This window comes from Alexandromys fortis, unplaced genomic scaffold (genome assembly GCF_014885135.2).
Source record: "Alexandromys fortis isolate MF-2015 unplaced genomic scaffold, M_Fortis_MF-2015_v1.1 scaffold_120, whole genome shotgun sequence".
Taxonomy (NCBI): Eukaryota; Metazoa; Chordata; class Mammalia; order Rodentia; family Cricetidae; genus Alexandromys; species Alexandromys fortis.
In genome coordinates, this window is record NW_026067999.1 from 4,089,859 (window position 1) to 4,101,076 (window position 11,218).

An 11,218-nucleotide genomic window follows, 5' to 3' on the forward strand; every position below is an offset into this window, starting at 1 on the left:
AGCAAATCATTTTGTTCTGTATATTATTCAACACTCTGAAGGCATACAAATTCAGGAAAGAAAATTTATTAGATACCTGATGGATTGTGACCCTTGCAGAGTGTGGAATTTGAAGTGGCAACCTTTCATTTAGAATCATAGAAATGAGCAATTTGGCAGTTTAAAATTGGAGGTATAATCATTACTTAATATTGCAGCGAGATGAAAGGGAGACTTTAGAATAAATTTAAGAGGAGAAAATTATGATCTGAAATTGAGCTATTTGATCCATCTGTGATTACAAAGTACCTAAAAACAAGAATAGATATTTTATTTGTATGGCTACTTAGTACCCTGGGCTAAATTCTCCTAAAAGCACAGAAATGAACCCTCTTAGTTCAATACAATAGACTAGCTCAGTTTGAGTTGAATATTGGAATGTTGTATTCTCAACAGGAATGTAAAATACCATATTTCAAAAAGTTTGCATGAAAGAAGTGTGAAATACTTCATAATTTTATATTAAATATAGGTTGAAATATTTGGGGTACATGGGATTAAGTTAAAAATTTTTTTCACAAACTAGACTGTTCATTTTTCACTATAGAAAAAAATGTGGATTTTAACCTGATTCCAGGACTGGTGGTACAGGTCTGTCAGCTCTTTCAGCTTCAGCACCTGCCTCATCACTGGCAGCTTTTCCACAACTACCACCTGCATCATGAAGCTCCATGAGTTTTCCCAATTCAAATGTGGATATCTTCACATTTTTAATTTTCTAAAGAAGACCTCATGAAAAGGACAAATGATTTGCAAGTCTTTTCTTTGTTTCCCTGAGACATACAACAGATTGTATAGAATCAATTTATTAACCATTTCTTTCCAGCCCTTTGCTCAAACTTCTCAGGCCATGATTGCCCTCATTTTCTGTTGTATCTGACACAACTGTTGATGTTGCACATAGGACATCTTGTTTATTCTGGTTGTTGAGGGTTTTTATTTTATATAAAACAAACAGAGCAGATGAAGAAAACAGTCATCAGTTGTCTTGACAACAGTATGAGCTTCAATCATGGACTATTATTTTTCTTAACCATGGAAAAGCATTTTGTCCTGGTAAAATCCATGTCATGGAATTTGGCCAGGCAGCTTTTCCTGAACACCTGAATAATTAGCTTGACTTTTCTAAATGCAGCTTCATCATTCTCTTGACCAAGGCTCACTTCAAACACATGACCCTTGCTGCAATTTTGGTTTCATGATTCCCTGTGACAAGTGCTTTTCCAATGTTTCTAATCTGGAACAAACCTGAAGCTTTCACATTATGTCATTCTTTTTTAGAGAAAAGACCAACCACTTTCTTCTTGGCTCGCTTCTTGCATCCTTTGGTTAGGCATTTGTTCATGCTGATCACCATCGTTCCGAGAGCCAAAAAGCAAATTAAAATGTTACACAAAATTATTTTAGATCATTCCAATTTTTTTCTTCTTTTTTAAATGGCTACCAGAAAACCTAGTTCTTCCATGGTTCATATTATATTTTTTTAAACAACCATTGCCTAGATTAAAAGGATCTGAATTGAGTAGCATGTTGCTTGGGGTTTAATGTAGTTATTATTGCTGTTCATTTGTTTGATGTGACAGGATCTCACTGTGTTACTCAGGCTCCACATAGGCTTCAGGAATCCTCCTACCTCAGCTTCCCAAGCATTGAGGACCACAGGTACTTGCCATTATTCTCAACATTTTTGCCTGAGTTTTAGTCCTGGCGTCCTCACAGAATAGCTGTGTGCTTTTTGACAATTTACTAACCTTTTTATTGTCTTATTTATTTATATTCAGTAACAATAATACAAATAATAATGCCTCATTAAGATGTTTAAGAAGACAAAACAAAAGTTTTTACATGAGATGTTCTACTCTGTGCTTAGCTTACAGTGAGAGTTTAGTATAGGTGAGGAATTTTCTAAACTTCTAAGAGTAGCTGTGTTAGCAATTATCTCCTTGTGCAGAAACTTCCAGATGTTTCCCATTGTAAGGACCTTAACATGTCTGGGAAAAAGAGCCTGCATGTGTAGACCCCAGTGCAAATCTCTTTCTCCCCATACTACTCTGTTCTTTATAAAAACTAACCTTCTATATACCACTGTAGTTCCAAACACAACAGATGACTTCATTTGCTGCTATAGGCTTGACATTGTTATCCTTCTCTCCCAAGACTTTTCTTCTTTCTCTTTGTCTACAAAATTTCTTCCAACACATTTGGAAGGGTCACTTCCTTTACAATGTTCCATCCTATTCTGAAGAATGTATAAAAAAATTAAGACCTTCATAGTTGCCATGTAATGTGGTACAGATGGATATTACTATAAATGATGAACTACAATGTAATTAGGGACTTTTTTTTAACATCACTCATACAACATTGATGTTTTTGAGAGTAGTGACACATTTTCTATTTGTGGGTACCCAGCAGCAAGCACAACTCTTAACATATGATTGGTATATAATAATGCTAAACTTAACTCTTGATATAAGCTCAAACTTACCTGCTGGTTGATTCGCTGGTTGTCTGCTAGTATGAACTATGGATTTCTGAAGATTTTTCAGTTCCCTAAACACATTTCTCGTCAATCCTCTCTCCAAATACCAGCTAATATGCACAAGTATCTATGACTGATTCTACTAAGGCAGCATGAATTAAGGTGTTGTGTTGCTTTGGTAGCAAATAAATCAATACATATTTCACCATCCTTTTTTCCCTCCCCCTACCCTAAATTGCAACACAGCAAAACAAGCAAGCAAACAAAAAACCCAAGAAACCTATCACTCCACACTTGCAAAATTAACTCCTTAATCCCCAGGGAAGCACTTGGAAGAACATGGAAAAGAGATAACATACAAATTTTAATTACACTGCATTCTAAATGAAGTATGTGCCTTTGCTGTATCAAGCCACCAAGACCTGGAAATTTGTTAGTGCATCTGAGCTTTGCATGTCCTAACTAATAAACCCATTCTGGTGAATATAATTTGAAAGGTTCTTTTGATTGTAAATTCTCCTGAGAAGATGAGCAGCACAAGACAATAACCTTCTCCCTAATCCAGAGAAAGTCAAGAAACAGAAGATGACATGTAGCTTTAGGAAACTAAAAACAGGATCTCTGAAGTGAAAGGGCTGAGAAAGGCATGTAGAGCAAATAGTAGCCTCCATGCAGGATGGCAGAGATGGTCTTCATCTGAGTAAAGGGTTTAAATTATACCAAAGAAACACAAACCATTAGCCCAAAACAATTAATATGCATATACCAAACTCACTCAAATGAAATGCTGCTTTCTCTTAGAAAAAAAAAAAAAACTGAGCACTTGTATAAATAGACTTTCTAGCTACAGTAGTGCTCATTTTTATTTCATTCTTTTTTTTTTCCTGATAAATCTGAAGGATAAAGTCCTGTTTGGAAAGCTTTTTATTTTGGCTCTGTAAGGATGTTCTATTCTAAAATATCATCAATATTCTTTAAGGTATCAAAACTAATTTTAGGAAAAAGCCCCAGGAGTTGACTGTTGCTAGCCTGATAATGGATATCAATTTTTTTAAACTGAAAATAACTAAGAGCCTTTTTTAAAAAATCCTATAAACCAAACAGACTTCCCTCCTCAAACATTGGGCTCTGTGCTTTTATCATTCCCCACAGTTGTATCTTTTGTTATAAGCTACAAAGGATATAGCTGATTCATGGCAATGATATAATCCCTTTCATCTGAGATTTCTTACATTCACCCACGTCATCTGATCTTGTGGCCAGAAGAAGTCATGAGGCACATAACAATATTTTCATGGTCAGCAACAGATAGCATTAATGGCAGTAGTCTACTGAGATAATGGAGATTTCAAAAAAAGATAAAAAGAACTGTTTTACCTGGTGATGTCCTAGCTGTTGCAATGCAACACCTCACTCTCTTAGGAATACTAATGCTAGTATAAACTTACTTGGTTACAGTTAGGAAAAGTATATAGGACATAATTGTTTATAATTCTGATAAGTGACTGTGGATATTGTATTAGAATACCATGATTTTAGAGCTATCTTTATTAACTCTTTCTACTTATAAAGAAAATATACCTTATGTTATGTACATCACAGTATGAAGGCATCAGCCTTGGATATTAGTATTTACTATACTTGGCTTCCCAGAGGTTGAAGTTAAGTCCATATTGTTCAAGACACTATGTAATTTAGACACATGATCTGGAAGATATATGATGAATATGATCTGAAAGCCACCTCCCTGAGAACTAACATTGATAGTACAAGAAGGTGCCATGTAAGCATCCAAGGAAGGGATATTGATGTGGGATTCTCCTCTGTATGCTGTGATTACCATTAATGAATAAAGAAACTGCTTTGACCTAGAGCAAGGCAGAACTTAGTTAGGTGGGGATAACTAAGCTACTAAGCTGAATGCTGGGAGAAAAGAGGGTGGAGTCAAGGAGAAGCCATGTAGCCACTGCCAGAGAGAGATGCTGGGTAAGCCACAGCAACGTGGAAATACACAAATTAATGTAGATAGGTTAAATTAAGATGTAAGAGTTAGACAATAAGAAGCTAGAGTTCATGAACCAGGGAGTAATTTAAATAATATAGTTTCTGTGTGATTTTTTTTTTGGTCCTGGGCAGCCAGGACGAACAAGCAGAGAGTAGCCAGGAACCAACAAGTGGGCTCCTCCTACAGAACATACATGACCAATAGTCCTATCCAGCTTACCTTATACCTACAAACGACAATAATTGCCAGCATCCATTGTCACCTTAATGGTGCAATAGTGGTATGCATATTCTGATGATAACCAACTACTCTCTAATTGCATTTAAGGCCCACTCAAAGGAAGGAAGTCATGTCTCGTACTGGAAACCTAGCCAAATATCTGGGGCTAGAGCGATCATAGATCTTAGAGGAGAATTTAGTACTGCCAACTTACTAAAACAGCCTAATTTCTATTTGCATTCTACATATGTGTACTTATCCCCAAAGATAAGTGTAGATTTTACCACTCATCAAAAACTCTTTCCTTTGCAACAGATGGAAACCATTATATATATATATATATATATATATATATATCTACAAATAACCAAAATGCATATAGTCTTGACCCCTTTGCACATATTATCCCTTCTTTCTCTCTTCAACTGAACTCTGGGAGCTCAACCCAGTGTTAGTTGTAGATCTCTGTATCTCCTTCGATCAGTAGCTGTATGCAGTTTCTATGATGACAAGGTAGTCATCAATCTGACTACAGGGCAAGGACAGTTTGGGCACCCTCTCCTGTGTTGCTTAGGGTCTTATCTGGGGTCATCCCTGTGGATTCCTGGGAATTTCCCTAGTACTAGGTTTCTTGATAGCCCCATAGTAGCTCCCTCAATCAAACATCAAAATATCTCTTTTCTTGTTCTCCCTCTCTGCCCTTCCCCAATCTTGGCAATCCCATTTCCTGATGTTCTCCTCCCCTCTATGGAAGGGACAAATCTTATAGGGCCTCAATCAAGAACAATCAATCAATCAGTCAATTGTACCTACCAATGGATCACTAGTTAGAATTCTAATCATTCAATCTCCAATGAGCTTCCCTGGTTTTTGATATACATATGTCACATATCAGTAACTATAGAAAATACAGGAGTTAGATTAGAGGGCAAAAGGAACTTTGAATTAAGGACCTGGAGAGATGACTCCAATTACTACTTTTACAGAGTACTAGAGTTAGGTTTTTAGCACCCAATTTTGACAGTTTATAACCTTCTATAATTCTAGCTCCAGGGGCTCTGATATCTTTTTCTGGCTTCCTGTAGCAACTACATGTATATGGTGCACATACATACAAGGAGGTGCATGTAAATAGACATAAAAACAATAAAAAGTAAATGTTCAAAAAGAGGCAGTAGTTTTATATTTTAAAAAATCATGAACTTTATCTTATGCGCTTCTTAACCTACTTTAAGCTCAATAGTTGATCTGTAGGCAGAGATTGCCCATTAGTTTCCTGGCCACCCAGACCCAAATAATCACACAGAAACTATATTAATTACAACACTGATTAGACAATGACTCTAGCATATTACTAGCTATCTCTTACATCTTGAATTAACTCATTTCTATCAATGGCTGTGGTCTTCCAGAAAGTTTCCTAAGGATCCAATGTTTCCTTCTCCTTTGGCAGCTACTGATGTCTCCCTGACTCCATCTACACTCTATCTCTATTCAGAATTCCTGCACAGCTTCAGTCCATTAAGCCATTGGCCAAAAAGTTTTATTCATCTACCAATAAAATCAATACATATACAGAAGGACATCCCACATCATCTCCCTTTTCCTGTCAAAAAGAAAGGCTTTAACTTTAACATAGTATCATTACATATAATAAAACAGGTATCAAGCAAAAATTACACTTAAAATATTTACATCTAATTTATTATCATAACTAAGAAAAACTATAACTATAACTATCTAGTCTTCAACTCTTCAATGACCCCAGAAGTATATAATATTACCTAAGTAAACAGGAAGTGCATTGTAATCAACTTCTAAAGTTCTAGAATTGAGAGAGACATCTTGTTGCCTGGACTGCAAGAGCAGTTTCCTGCCGAAATGATTAACAAATGCCATAAGGATCCTCTTTGATGCCCATCATCCTATTGAAGTAGGTTGGTGCTGCCAGGTGATGTGTCTCATCATCATGAAAAGTCTAAATTCTTAAAACAATTTAGATGCCATATTCCATAGTCTTTGAATTGTTGAAGCTTGTTTATCTAACTTAAATATTATCTCTATATATCTAGAAAACATGACTACATGACTACAGTTTGACTATTATGCAAACTAACATGACTACAGTTTGACTATTATACATGACTATCTATTAATCTGTAATTTTAAATTATACATTATATTTTAAATAAGCTGTATAAATGTAATACCTTAAACAAGAGCAGAAATACATATACACAGTGTAGCAATTGACCTTAAATTTGTATCAATAGTCCAAAGTCCATTCCAATGCAACGGATTCACCTCTATATTATATCTCCCTTTAAATGAAAACAAACATTTATAAACAATCATTTTGGAAATTTGGGCATATTTTTCTCAAACCTAATTCCTACTATTTTGGAGGGAAAGCATTTTTAGTGTTCATGGAGAACTTTTGAGGGGTTTTGTTCCATCAAACCACATTAGCCTTGAAGGAATCTACAGGTTCTCATCTTCTGTGGAAACAAAAACAGACTTCTTTTCCAAGGCAACATATTCTTAGACCCAAATTTTGAAGACAAGATACCTTTATGTTGATTTAACTTAGTAGCCCCCAGAAACAAATGTCTCTCTGCAGTCAAAACATTTAAAGAAAACACAATAATATGTACAATCCAAACTCCCCATGTATTTTCCATCTTTATTCGACTTATTTTTCTTTACTCCTTTAATCTATGACTGTAATCTTTTAAATTGCTTTAGCTGTCTTGTTAAAGATTTTACTTCATTTTATAACTGTCTATACTCTTTTTCTTCTATCTCCCAAGCCTGCGTACATTTATCCAACACTGTGACACATTCAGAGGTCATTTTTGCCTTGATTTGTTTTTATTGCTTATCTGTAATCACTTTCTGACCAGGAGTGCTTTTTGGAGGGAGGGGAGTTTAAGCTGAAGATCAGAAAAGCAAAGCAGCCAAGCCACTAGAGCACTCTTACCTCTACCAAGTCTCAGACAAACAAAGGGGTGATTCTGTCCTCAGCATGACTGTAGACTGCAATAATCTCCACCAAACCTAAGATTGCAATGAACTCTTATTTCTTCCTGCCTTATATGCCTCTCTCTCCCCAGCCATAACACTCCTGTCTCCATCTCCCTAGTGCTAGAGTTAAAGGCATTTAACTCCCGAGTGTTGGGAGCACCTTTGTGTGAGTTCAATTTCTATCTTTAGACAGATTTAATCTCATGTACCTTGAGTCCTGGGATTAAAGGTATATGCCACCACTCTCTGCCCTCTAGTTGCTTAACTTTGCACCCTGATCTTCAGGCAAATGTTATTTATAAAAATACAAATAAAACGTCACTAATTGTCATTATAATACCTTTGGCAAGAGTGTAAAAATATACTACATTGTATTCTGGGAGCCTTGCTCTTTTTTATTTTATATTTGTTTTATTTTTTACTTTTATTTTTAATTATTTTTTAAAAGAAAACAAACTATCTTTTTTCATTTTACATACCAATCCCAGTTCCCACTCCCTTCCCTCCTCCCATTTCCTCCACCTACTTCCCCACTCTACCCCCCATCCACTCTGCAGAGATGTTAAGGCATATTGTTTTGAGGAAGATCCAAGGCCCTTCCTACTATATCTAGGCTGAGCAAGGTTTCCTTCCAAAGAGAATATGTTCCAAAAAAGCCAGTAAAAGAAGTAGGGATAAATCCTGGTCCCACTGTCAGTGGCCATACAGTTGCCCCAGCCATACAACTGTCATCCATATTCAGAGGAACTAGTTTAGACATATGTTGCTTCTTTCCATGTCTGTATGGAGTTGGTGAGCTCCCATTAGCTCAAGTTTCAGTGGGTTTCCCCATCATGGCATTGACCTCTTTGCTCATATTCTCATTTTTCCCACTTTTCAAATGGACTTTGAGTGCTCAGTCCGGTCCAAGAGTACTTTTTTTTAAAATGCTAAACAGATGTGGCTAGGACCAACTCTGCAGCCCAGCCTGTTTGTTCTGCCCAGTTCAACATGGGGGAGGTATATTCACTGCCACTGTGAGCCATGATCACCATCCCAGCTCCAGGGACACAGTGGTCTACGTCACCATTAAACAATTTGTGACATGCTGCTCACAGACCCCATTTAAGTGCTCCATAACTGAACCAGCATGAACTAGGAAGCCAGCTCTTAAAGGAACTGTACAGTCTCTGCTGTTAATGCTGAGTCAGGAAGCCTTCTCGTAAAGGAATCATCATTCTGCTTGCCTCTAGCAAACAGAGTTCACCCTAGAAAATGCTGCTACCAAGAAGCCAGGTTCTTTTGTGTCCAGAATTCCTGTTCTTTTGTGTCTAGAATTCTTTCCCAAGCTCTCTCAGGTTTTATGTGATTGTAGTTGCCTCATATTGGGCGATATTTGTAGGCAGAGACGGTTCACTCATTTCCTAGCCACCCAGACCTGAATTATCACAAAAAAAACCTATTTTAATTACAATATTGTTTGGCCAATGACACTAGCATATTCCTAGATTTCTCTCACATCTTAGATTAACCCACTTCTATCAATCTGTGTAATACCACAGGATTTTTGCTTATCGGTGAGGGTACTAAGGTCCCAGTGTGTCTTTCTCCTTTGGCAGCTACATGGCTTCTCTCTGATACTACAACCCTTCAAGATTCCTGCCTCATAGAAAAAAAAACTGTGAGACATTCTGCAGGACACGAAACAAAGCAACTGATGAACTTTGCCATTATAAGGCAGAATAGCTCTTTCAATTCCTGCTTAATAGAAAAGTCTGGGGAACACTATGGGCCTATAGGCTGAAGACAGATGCCTCAATATTACAGAAGAACTTTTGGGTGACTGTCCAGGCAACAAGATATCTCTGTCAATTCTAGAACTTTGGAAGTTGCTTACAATGCACTTCCTGTTTACTTAGGTAATATATCCTTCTGGGGTCTTTGAAGAGTTAAAGACTAGATAGTTATAGTTTTCCTTAGTTATGATAAAAGATAAATTAGATGTAAATACTATTACTGTAATTCTTGCTTGATACCTGTTTTGTTATTGTTATATGAATTTTTCTATGTCAAAGTTAAAACCATTCTTTTTAATTAGACAGGAAAGGGGAGAGGATGTGGAATGTCCTTCTGTATATGTGTTGCTTTTATTGGTAGATAAATAAAGCTGTTTTGGCCAATGGCTTAACAGAGTAAAGCCAGGTGGGAAATCTGAACAGAGATATAGAAAGAATGTAGGTGAAGTCAGGGAGACACCATGTAGCTCACAAAAAAGAAAGACACTGCTGCTGGAATCTTTCCAGTAAGACACAACTTTGTGGTGATACGCACACAAATGTGTTAATTTAAGATATAAGAGATAAGTGGGAATACACCTAAGTCATTGGTCAAACAGTGTTTTAATTAATATAGTTTCTGTGTGATTATTTGGGTTTGAGCAGTTGGGAAAGGAGCAAACAGTCTCTGCTTACATTGATCTGTAATAGACCATAAACATTAATAAACTATAAAGATAACAGCTTTCAAGAAAGTCTGTGTATTTGCCTTGTGAATTGCCTATACTAAGATTAATTTGAAGTGATTGTTAAAAGCTACTTCACAAAGAAACAAATATTTGGAAAACTACTTCTGTGATCTCAAAAGTAAAATAAAATAAATGCAAAATCGAAGGAAGGACGCTAATTCACAGTTTCCCCTAGACTTCTTGTAATTGTAAAATGTGTATGCAGATGGAAAATCTAGATAGAAGAGCAAGCTCAGTAACTTAGCAGCCATGTATAATTGGCCAATTTATGTACTGCCTATATGCTTCCATTACATCTTCTGTGAAATGGAAAGTAATCCATGTAGAAAGAAGACTGCTACAAAAATCACACAAGATAATGCATAGAATGTCTAAAATTGTAATGCTTCATATTCCTATTGACTATGTAAATGTCTTCCTGTCCCCTTTGGAATTCCATTTGAAACCGTACCACCAAAACTACTTTACCACTATATCAAAATTATTTTTTCCTAAACATATAACTATTTTCAAATTATAAGGCTTTACTGGTAATATCATCTATAATGCCATTTTATCACAAATTTACAATATACTTAGATTGAAATAATACTAACCATATGCTGCAATGATATAATATAAAAGACACAAATCAGATGAAATGAATAATATTGAATATTTATATTATAGGTTTTAGAGAAAAAAACTATAATCTTGATAATAATGACATCTTAAACTTGCATAGTTCTCTCCAGATTTAAAGTTTTTCTAAGCATACACTTTTCTCTATCCCAGTAATTTTCTGAATTACATATCTAGGATTTCTAGAATATTTACCATCCCCTTATTCTTACATAACTAAAACTGAAATAGACTATATGTCTCAATGTGTCATTTATGTATTCATTCAACAAATAGTTATTGCAGTTATTGTCTAGCCTGTGTGATAGTATTATAGGTGCACTAT

General features: G+C 35.9%; 1 pseudogene; it reads right to left on the reverse strand.

Moving 5' to 3' along the window:
• Positions 1-601: 601 nt before the first annotated feature.
• Positions 602-1,396, reverse strand: LOC126512727 (40S ribosomal protein S3a-like; annotated as a pseudogene).
• Positions 1,397-11,218: the final 9,822 nt, after the last annotated feature.